The sequence below is a fragment of the Oncorhynchus mykiss genome, unplaced genomic scaffold (genome assembly GCF_013265735.2).
Source record: "Oncorhynchus mykiss isolate Arlee unplaced genomic scaffold, USDA_OmykA_1.1 un_scaffold_322, whole genome shotgun sequence".
NCBI lineage: Eukaryota > Metazoa > Chordata > Actinopteri > Salmoniformes > Salmonidae > Oncorhynchus > Oncorhynchus mykiss.
The window spans coordinates 164487-175105 of NW_023493771.1; the positions used below are offsets into that span (position 1 = coordinate 164487).

At 40.9% G+C, this 10619-nt stretch overlaps 9 non-coding genes across 9 annotated transcripts; all 9 read right to left on the reverse strand.

The window, feature by feature from the left end:
* Positions 1-929: 929 nt before the first annotated feature.
* Positions 930-1003, reverse strand: trnan-guu. Its single transcript has one exon. It is a non-coding gene; the product is annotated as a tRNA-Asn (tRNA).
* A 1095-nt stretch (positions 1004-2098) lies between these two features.
* On the reverse strand, positions 2099-2172 carry trnan-guu. Its single transcript has one exon. It is a non-coding gene; the product is annotated as a tRNA-Asn (tRNA).
* Positions 2173-3266: 1094 nt separating this feature from the next.
* On the reverse strand, positions 3267-3340 carry trnan-guu. The gene has a single exon. It is a non-coding gene; the product is annotated as a tRNA-Asn (tRNA).
* A 1093-nt stretch (positions 3341-4433) lies between these two features.
* trnan-guu lies at positions 4434-4507 on the reverse strand. The gene has a single exon. It is a non-coding gene; the product is annotated as a tRNA-Asn (tRNA).
* Positions 4508-5600: 1093 nt separating this feature from the next.
* On the reverse strand, positions 5601-5674 carry trnan-guu. Its single transcript has one exon. It is a non-coding gene; the product is annotated as a tRNA-Asn (tRNA).
* Positions 5675-6774: 1100 nt separating this feature from the next.
* trnan-guu lies at positions 6775-6848 on the reverse strand. Its single transcript has one exon. It is a non-coding gene; the product is annotated as a tRNA-Asn (tRNA).
* Positions 6849-7939: 1091 nt separating this feature from the next.
* Positions 7940-8013, reverse strand: trnan-guu. Its single transcript has one exon. It is a non-coding gene; the product is annotated as a tRNA-Asn (tRNA).
* A 1093-nt stretch (positions 8014-9106) lies between these two features.
* trnan-guu lies at positions 9107-9180 on the reverse strand. Its single transcript has one exon. It is a non-coding gene; the product is annotated as a tRNA-Asn (tRNA).
* A 1087-nt stretch (positions 9181-10267) lies between these two features.
* On the reverse strand, positions 10268-10342 carry trnan-guu. The gene has a single exon. It is a non-coding gene; the product is annotated as a tRNA-Asn (tRNA).
* Between the last annotated feature and the right edge of the window lie 277 nt (positions 10343-10619).

Here is a 10619-nt window from a genome sequence, read left to right on the forward strand (position 1 = left end):
AGCTGTTTGAATGGCCTTAAAAGGGCAAAGATGTAGCGCAATGTTCGTCAGCGCAACATTATATTAAAGGCATCTGGCAGGAGTAAATTCAGCCACAATCACAAATATATTATGATAAATATATATTTTAAACAACTGCATTTTCACAAATGTAATATATAATCGCCAAGCCCATTCAAAAATAATTAGGGGACTGACTCCGGAAGAATGATGAAGTGGCTAGTCACTTTCATGGCGTATAGGCATACATTTACACACAAACACACTGGACCAACATTGTCCTTCTCGCGAGATAAATATAAATAATACGTTTTTTCATACCAGATTGACATCATTTACATTGTCATACTAGCCAGATTAATAAGAATAAATTATATGTTCCTTGGAGAACACAGAATGATCAAGCTATTGAGTAACAGAAGATCAGAGACCATTGACAGCCATTTTACCAGTAGGTATAGTAACTTGTCATCTTTCATGTTCAACAACACCAATCACATGTTACAACAGGAAACACAGCAGGTCAAAAGCAAGCTTACTGTAAGGCCAGGAAGGTCTTCCATATCACTAGAAATAGAAAGACAGCATCCCTGGGTGGGCTCAAATCACCAACTTTTAAATGAACAGTCTAACGCGCCAACAAATTGCACCACAGAGACTTGTGGTTATACTGACCCTCAGCAGGCCAAAGTCTCATGGAAGCTCACGCCAAGTCAGGAAGGGTCAGTTCACATCTCCACAATCTGAAAAATGTCATCCCTGGGTGGTGTCAAAGCACCAACCTTTAGATTGACAGTCAAACACGCTAACTGATTGCACGAGAGAGGCTTGTGTTGGCATTGACCCTCAGCACGGCAATTTAACAGGAATCTCATAACAGGTACAGGACGTCACATCGACATCATGGAGCACAACAAACTGAAAACTGTCGTCCCTGGGTGGGCTTGAACCACCAACCTTTAGATTAACAGTCTAACGCGCTAACCAATTGCGCCACAGAGACTTGTGGTGTATTTAATCCTGATGCTAGATCACTGGCCATTCGTGCTCTCATCCAACTGAACATGGAGTTTACGAAACAACAACACTTTGTTCCAATGGTTGTGTTAACGTGCATCGAAAGTGCAGCAACATTTTCAAGGAAGTAGCCCTGTAGTTTTCTAATGTTTGTTAGCTTTTTGAATGGCCTTAAAAGGGCAAAGATGTAGCGCAATGTTCGTCAGCGCAACATTATATTAAAAGGCATCTGGCAGGAGTAAATTCAGCCACAATCACAAATATATTATGATAAATATATATTTTAAACAACTGCATTTTCACAAATGTAATATATAATCGCCAAGCCCATTCAAAAATAATTAGGGGACTGACTCCGGAAGAATGATGAAGTGGCTAGTCACTTTCATGGCGTATAGGCATACATTTACACACAAACACACTGGACCAACATTGTCCTTCTTGCGAGATAAATATAAATAATATGTTTTTTCATACCAGATTGACATCATTTACATTGTCATACTAGCCAGATTAATAAGAATAAATTATATGTTCCTTGGAGAACACAGAATGATCAAGCTATTGAGTAACAGAAGATCAGAGACCATTGACAGCAATTTTACCAGTAGGTATAGTAACTTGTCATCTTTCATGTTCAACAACACACCAATCACATGTTACAAGTGGAAACACAGCAGGTCAAAAGCAAGCTTACTGTAAGGCCAGGAAGGTCTTCCATATCACTAGAAATAGAAAGACAGCATCCCTGGGTGGGCTCAAATCACCAACTTTTAAATGAACAGTCTAACGCGCCAACAAATTGCACCACAGAGACTTGTGGTTATACTGACCCTCAGCAGGCCAAAGTCTCATGGAAGCTCACGCCAAGTCAGGAAGGGGGACTTCACAATCTGAAAAAACGTCATCCCTGGGTGGTGTCAAAGCACCAACCTTTAGATTGACAGTCAAACACACTAACTGATTGCACGAGAGAGGCTTGTGTTGGCATTGACCCTCAGCACGGCAATTTAAACAGGAATCTCATAACAGGTACAGGACGTCACATCGACATCATGGAGCACAACAAACTGAAAACTGTCGTCCCTGGGTGGGCTCGAACCACCAACCTTTAGATTAACAGTCTAACACGCTAACCAATTGCGCCACAGAGACGTGTGGTGTATTTATTACTGACGCTAGATCGCTGGCCATTTGTGCTCTCATCCAACTGAACATGGAGTTTACGAAACAACAACACTTTGTTCCAATGGTTGTGTTAACGTGCATCGAAAGTGCAGCAACATTTTCAAGGAAGTAGCCCTGTAGTTTTCTAATGTTTGTTAGCTTTTTGAATGGCCTTAAAAGGGCAAAGATGTAGCGCAATGTTCGTCAGCGCAACATTATATTAAAAGGCATCTGGCAGGAGTAAATTCAGCCACAATCACAAATATATTATGATAAATATATATTTTAAACAACTGCATTTTCACAAATGTAATATATAATCGCCAAGCCCATTCAAAAATAATTAGGGGACTGACTCCGGAAGAATGATGAAGTGGCTAGTCACTTTCATGGCGTATAGGCATACATTTACACACAAACACACTGGACCAACAATGTCCTTCTTGCGAGATAAATATAAATAATATGTTTTTTCATACCAGATTGACATCATTTACGTTGTCATACTAGCCAGATGAATAAGAATAAATTATATGTTCCTTGGAGAACACAGAATGATCAAGCTATTGAGTAACAGAAGATCAGAGACCATTGACAGCCATTTTACCAGTAGTTATAGTAACTTGTCATCTTTCATGTTCAACATCACACCAATCACATGTTACAACAGGAAACACAGCAGGTCAAAATCAAGCTTACTGTAAGGCCAGGAAGGTCTTCCATATCACTACAAATAGAAAGACAGCATCCCTGGGTGGGCTCAAATCACCAACTTTTAAATGAACAGTCTAACGCGCCAACAAATTGCACCACAGAGACTTGTGGTTATACTGACCCTCAGCAGGCCAAAGTCTCATGGAAGCTCACGCCAAGTCAGGAAGGGGGACTTCACAATCTGAAAAAATGTCATCCCTGGGTGGTGTCAAAGCACCAACCTTTAGATTGACAGTCAAACACACTAACTGATTGCACGAGAGAGGCTTGTGTTGGCATTGACCCTCAGCACGGCAATTTAACAGGAATCTCATAACAGGTACAGGACGTCACATCGACATCATGGAGCACAACAAACTGAAAACTGTCGTCCCTGGGTGGGCTCGAACCACCAACCTTTAGATTAACAGTCTAACACGCTAACCAATTGCGCCACAGAGACGTGTGGTGTATTTATTACTGACGCTAGATCGCTGGCCATTTGTGCTCTCATCCAACTGAACATGGAGTTTACGAAACAACAACACTTTGTTCCAATGGTTGTGTTAACGTGCATCGAAAGTGCAGCAACATTTTCAAGGAAGTAGCCCTGTAGTTTTCTAATGTTTGTTAGCTTTTTGAATGGCCTTAAAAGGGCAAAGATGTAGCGCAATGTTCGTCAGCGCAACATTATATTAAAAGGCATCTGGCAGGAGTAAATTCAGCCACAATCACAAATATATTATGATAAATATATATTTTAAACAACTGCATTTTCACAAATGTAATATATAATCGCCAAGCCCATTCAAAAATAATTAGGGGACTGACTCCGGAAGAATGATGAAGTGGCTAGTCACTTTCATGGCGTATAGGCATACATTTACACACAAACACACTGGACCAACAATGTCCTTCTTGCGAGATAAATATAAATAATATGTTTTTTCATACCAGATTGACATCATTTACGTTGTCATACTAGCCAGATTAATAAGAATAAATTATATGTTCCTTGGAGAACACAGAATGATCAAGCTATTGAGTAACAGAAGATCAGAGACCATTGACAGCCATTTTACCAGTAGTTATAGTAACTTGTCATCTTTCATGTTCAACATCACACCAATCACATGTTACAACAGGAAACACAGCAGGTCAAAAGCAAGCTTACTGTAAGGCCAGGAAGGTCTTCCATATCACTACAAATAGAAAGACAGCATCCCTGGGTGGGCTCAAATCACCAACTTTTAAATGAACAGTCTAACGCGCCAACAAATTGCACCACAGAGACTTGTGGTTATACTGACCCTCAGCAGGCCAAAGTCTCATGGAAGCTCACGCCAAGTCAGGAAGGGGGACTTCACAATCTGAAAAATGTCATCCCTGGGTGGTGTCAAAGTACCAACCTTTAGATTGACAGTCAAACACACTAACTGATTGCACGAGAGAGGCTTGTGTTGACATTGACCCTCAGCACGGCAATTTAACAGGAATCTCATAACAGGTACAGGACGTCACATCGACATCATGGAGCACAACAAACTGAAAACTGTCGTCCCTGGGTGGGCTCGAACCACCAACCTTTAGATTAACAGCCTAACGCGCTAACCAATTGCGCCACAGAGACTTGTGGTGTATTTAATACTGACGCTAGATCGCTGGCCATTTGTGCTCTCATCCAACTGAACATGGAGTTTACGAAACAACAACACTTTGTTCCAATGGTTGTGTTAACGTGCATCGAAAGTGCAGCAACATTTTCAAGGAAGTAGCCCTGTAGTTTTCTAATGTTTGTTAGCTGTTTGAATGGCCTTAAAAGGGCAAAGATGTAGCGCAATGTTCGTCAGCGCAACATTATATTAAAAGGCATCTGGCAGGAGTAAATTCAGCCACAATCACAAATATATTATGATAAATATATATTTTAAACAACTGCATTTTCACAAATGTAATATATAATCGCCAAGCCCATTCAAAAATAATTAGGGGACTGACTCCGGAAGAATGATGAAGTGGCTAGTCACTTTCATGGCGTATAGGCATACATTTACACACAAACACACTGGACCAACATTGTCCTTCTCGCGAGATAAATATAAATAATATGTTTTTTCATACCAGATTGACATCATTTACGTTGTCATACTAGCCAGATTAATAAGAATAAATTATATGTTCCTTGGAGAACACAGAATGATCAAGCTATTGAGTAACAGAAGATCAGAGACCATTGACAGCAATTTTACCAGTAGGTATAGTAACTTGTCATCTTTCATGTTCAACAACACACCAATCACATGTTACAAGTGGAAACACAGCAGGTCAAAAGCAAGCTTACTGTAAGGCCAGGAAGGTCTTCCATATCACTAGAAATAGAAAGACAGCATCCCTGGGTGGGCTCAAATCACCAACTTTTAAATGAACAGTCTAACGCGCCAACAAATTGCACCACAGAGACGTGTGGTTATACTCACCCTCAGCAGGCCAAAGTCTCATGGAAGCTCACGCCAAGACAGGAAGGGGGACTTCACAATCTGAAAAATGTCATCCCTGGGTGGTGTCAAAGCACCAACCTTTAGATTGACAGTCAAACACACTAACTGATTGCACGAGAGAGGCTTGTGTTGGCATTGACCCTCAGCACGGCAATTTAACAGGAATCTCATAACAGGTACAGGACGTCACATCGACATCATGGAGCACAACAAACTGAAAACTGTCGTCCCTGGGTGGGCTCGAACCACCAACCTTTAGATTAACAGCCTAACGCGCTAACCAATTGCGCCACAGAGACTTGTGGTGTATTTAATACTGACGCTAGATCGCTGGCCATTTGTGCTCTCATCCAACTGAACATGGAGTTTACGAAACAACAACACTTTGTTCCAATGGTTGTGTTAACGTGCATCGAAAGTGCAGCAACATTTTCAAGGAAGTAGCCCTGTAGTTTTCTAATGTTTGTTAGCTGTTTGAATGGCCTTAAAAGGGCAAAGATGTAGCGCAATGTTCGTCAGCGCAACATTATATTAAAAGGCATCTGGCAGGAGTAAATTCAGCCACAATCACAAATATATTATGATAAATATATATTTTAAACAACTGCATTTTCACAAATGTAATATATAATCGCCAAGCCCATTCAAAAATAATTAGGGGACTGACTCCGGAAGAATGATGAAGTGGCTAGTCACTTTCATGGCGTATAGGCATACATTTACACACAAACCACACTGGACCAACATTGTCCTTCTCGCGAGATAAATATAAATAATACGTTTTTTCATACCAGATTGACATAATTTACATTGTCATACTAGCCAGATGAATAAGAATAAATTATATGTTCCTTGGAGAACACAGAATGATCAAGCTATTGAGTAACAGAAGATCAGAGACCATTGACAGCCATTTTACCAGTAGGTATAGTAACTTGTCATCTTTCATGTTCAACAACACCAATCACATGTTACAACAGGAAACACAGCAGGTCAAAAGCAAGCTTACTGTAAGGCCAGGAAGGTCTTCCATATCACTAGAAATAGAAAGACAGCATCCCTGGGTGGGCTCAAATCACCAACTTTTAAATGAACAGTCTAACGCGCCAACAAATTGCACCACAGAGACTTGTGGTTATACTGACCCTCAGCAGGCCAAAGTCTCATGGAAGCTCACGCCAAGTCAGGAAGGGTCAGTTCACATCTCCACAATCTGAAAAATGTCATCCCTGGGTGGTGTCAAAGCACCAACCTTTAGATTGACAGTCAAACACGCTAACTGATTGCACGAGAGAGGCTTGTGTTGGCATTGACCCTCAGCACGGCAATTTAACAGGAATCTCATAACAGGTACAGGACGTCACATCGACATCATGGAGCACAACAAACTGAAAACTGTCGTCCCTGGGTGGGCTTGAACCACCAACCTTTAGATTAACAGTCTAACGCGCTAACCAATTGCGCCACAGAGACTTGTGGTGTATTTAATCCTGATGCTAGATCACTGGCCATTCGTGCTCTCATCCAACTGAACATGGAGTTTACGAAACAACAACACTTTGTTCCAATGGTTGTGTTAACGTGCATCGAAAGTGCAGCAACATTTTCAAGGAAGTAGCCCTGTAGTTTTCTAATGTTTGTTAGCTTTTTGAATGGCCTTAAAAGGGCAAAGATGTAGCGCAATGTTCGTCAGCGCAACATTATATTAAAAGGCATCTGGCAGGAGTAAATTCAGCCACAATCACAAATATATTATGATAAATATATATTTAAACAACTGCATTTTCACAAATGTAATATATAATCGCCAAGCCCATTCAAAAATAATTAGGGGACTGACTCCGGAAGAATGATGAAGTGGCTAGTCACTTTCATGGCGTATAGGCATACATTTACACACAAACACACTGGACCAACATTGTCCTTCTTGCGAGATAAATATAAATAATATGTTTTTTCATACCAGATTGACATCATTTACATTGTCATACTAGCCAGATTAATAAGAATAAATTATATGTTCCTTGGAGAACACAGAATGATCAAGCTATTGAGTAACAGAAGATCAGAGACCATTGACAGCAATTTTACCAGTAGGTATAGTAACTTGTCATCTTTCATGTTCAACAACACACCAATCACATGTTACAAGTGGAAACACAGCAGGTCAAAAGCAAGCTTACTGTAAGGCCAGGAAGGTCTTCCATATCACTAGAAATAGAAAGACAGCATCCCTGGGTGGGCTCAAATCACCAACTTTTAAATGAACAGTCTAACGCGCCAACAAATTGCACCACAGAGACTTGTGGTTATACTGACCCTCAGCAGGCCAAAGTCTCATGGAAGCTCACGCCAAGTCAGGAAGGGGACTTCACAATCTGAAAAACGTCATCCCTGGGTGGTGTCAAAGCACCAACCTTTAGATTGACAGTCAAACACACTAACTGATTGCACGAGAGAGGCTTGTGTTGGCATTGACCCTCAGCACGGCAATTTAACAGGAATCTCATAACAGGTACAGGACGTCACATCGACATCATGGAGCACAACAAACTGAAAACTGTCGTCCCTGGGTGGGCTCGAACCACCAACCTTTAGATTAACAGTCTAACACGCTAACCAATTGCGCCACAGAGACGTGTGGTGTATTTATTACTGACGCTAGATCGCTGGCCATTTGTGCTCTCATCCAACTGAACATGGAGTTACGAAACAACAACACTTTGTTCCAATGGTTGTGTTAACGTGCATCGAAAGTGCAGCAACATTTTCAAGGAATAGCCCTGTAGTTTCTAATGTTTGTTAGCTTTTTGAATGGCCTTAAAAGGGCAAAGATGTAGCGCAATGTTCGTCAGCGCAACATTATATTAAAAGGCATCTGGCAGGAGTAAATTTCAGCCACAATCACAAATATATTATGATAAATATATATTTTAAACAACTGCATTTTCACAAATGTAATATATAATCGCCAAGCCCATTCAAAAATAATTAGGGGACTGACTCCGGAAGAATGATGAAGTGGCTAGTCACTTTCATGGCGTATAGGCATACATTTACACACAAACACACTGGACCAACAATGTCCTTCTTTGCGAGATAAATATAAATAATATGTTTTTTCATACCAGATTGACATCATTTACGTTGTCATACTAGCAGATGAATAAGAATAAATTATATGTTCCTTGGAGAACACAGAATGATCAAGCTATTGAGTAACAGAAGATCAGAGACCATGACAGCCATTTTACCAGTAGTTATAGTAAACTTGTCATCTTTCATGTTCAACATCACACCAATCACATGTTACAACAGGAAACACAGCAGGTCAAAATCAAGCTTACTGTAAGGCCAGGAAGGTCTTCCATATCACTACAAATAGAAAGACAGCATCCCTGGGTGGGCTCAAATCACCAACTTTTAAATGAACAGTCTAACGCGCCAACAAATTGCACCACAGAGGACTTGTGGTTATACTGACCCTCAGCAGGCCAAAGTCTCATGGAAAGCTCACGCCAAGTCAGGAAGGGGGACTTCACAATCTGGAAAAATGTCATCCCTGGGTGGTGTCAAGCACCAACCTTTAGATTGACAGTCAACACACTAACTGATTGCACGAGAGGAGGCTTGTGTTGGCATTGACCCTCAGCACGGCAATTTAACAGGAATCTCATAACAGGTACAGGACGTCACATCGACATCATGGAGCACAACAAACTGAAAACTGTCGTCCCTGGGTGGGCTCGAACCACCAACCTTTAGATTAACAGTCTAACACGCTAACCAATTGCGCCACAGAGACGTGTGGTGTATTTATTACTGACGCTAGATCGCTGGCCATTTGTGCTCTCATCCAACTGAACATGGAGTTTACGAAACAACAACACTTTGTTCCAATGGTTGTGTTAACGTGCATCGAAAGTGCAGCAACATTTTCAAGGAAGTAGCCCTGTATGTTTTCTAATGTTTGTTAGCTTTTTGAATGGCCTTAAAAGGGCAAGATGTAGCGCAATGTTCGTCAGCGCAAACATTATATTAAAAGCATCTGGCAGGAGTAAATTCAGCCACAATCACAAATATATTATGATAAATATATATTTTAAACAACTGCATTTTCACAAATGTAATATATAATCGCCAAGCCCATTCAAAATAATTAGGGGACTGACTCCGGAAGAATGATGAAGGGGCTAGTCACTTTCATGGCGTATAGGCATACATTTACACACAAACACACTGGACCAACAATGTCCTTCTTGCGAGATAAATATAAATAATATGTTTTTCATACCAGATTGACATCATTTACGTTGTCATACTAGCCAGATTAATAAGAATAAATTATATGTTCCTTGGAGAACACAGAATGATCAAGCTATTGAGTAACAGAAGATCAGAGACCATTGACAGCCATTTTACCAGTAGTTATAGTAACTTGTCATCTTTCATGTTCAACATCACACCAATCACATGTTACAACAGGAAACACAGCAGGTCAAAAGCAAGCTTACTGTAAGGCCAGGAAGGTCTTCCATATCACTACAAATAGAAGACAGCATCCTGGGTGGGCTCAAATCACCAACTTTTAAATGAACAGTCTAACGCGCCAACAAATTGCACCACAGAGACTTGTGGGTATACTGACCTCAGCAGGCCAAAGTCTCATGGAAGCTCACGCCAAGTCAGGAAGGGGACTTCACAATCTGAAAAATGTCATCCCTGGGTGGTGTCAAAGTACCAACCTTTAGATTGACAGTCAAACACACTAACTGATTGCACGAGAGAGGCTTGTGTTGACATTGACCCTCAGCACGGCAATTTAACAGGAATCTCATAACAGGTACAGGACGTCACATCGACATCATGGAGCACAACAACATGAAAACTGTCGTCCCTGGGTGGGCTTCGAACCACCAACCTTTAGATTAACAGCCTAACGCGCTAACCAATTGCGCCACAGAGACTTTTGGTGTATTTAATACTGACGCTAGATCGCTGGCCATTTGTGCTCTCATCCAACTGAACATGGAGTTTACGAAACAACAACACTTTGTTCCAATGGTTGTGTTAACGTGCATCGAAAGTGCAGCAACATTTTCAAGGAAGTAGCCCTGTAGTTTTCTAATGTTTGTTAGCTGTTGAATGGCCTTAAAGGGCAAAAGATGTAGCGCAATGTTCGTCAGCGCAACATTATATTAAAAGGCATCTGGCAGGAGTAAATTCAGCCACAATCACAAATAT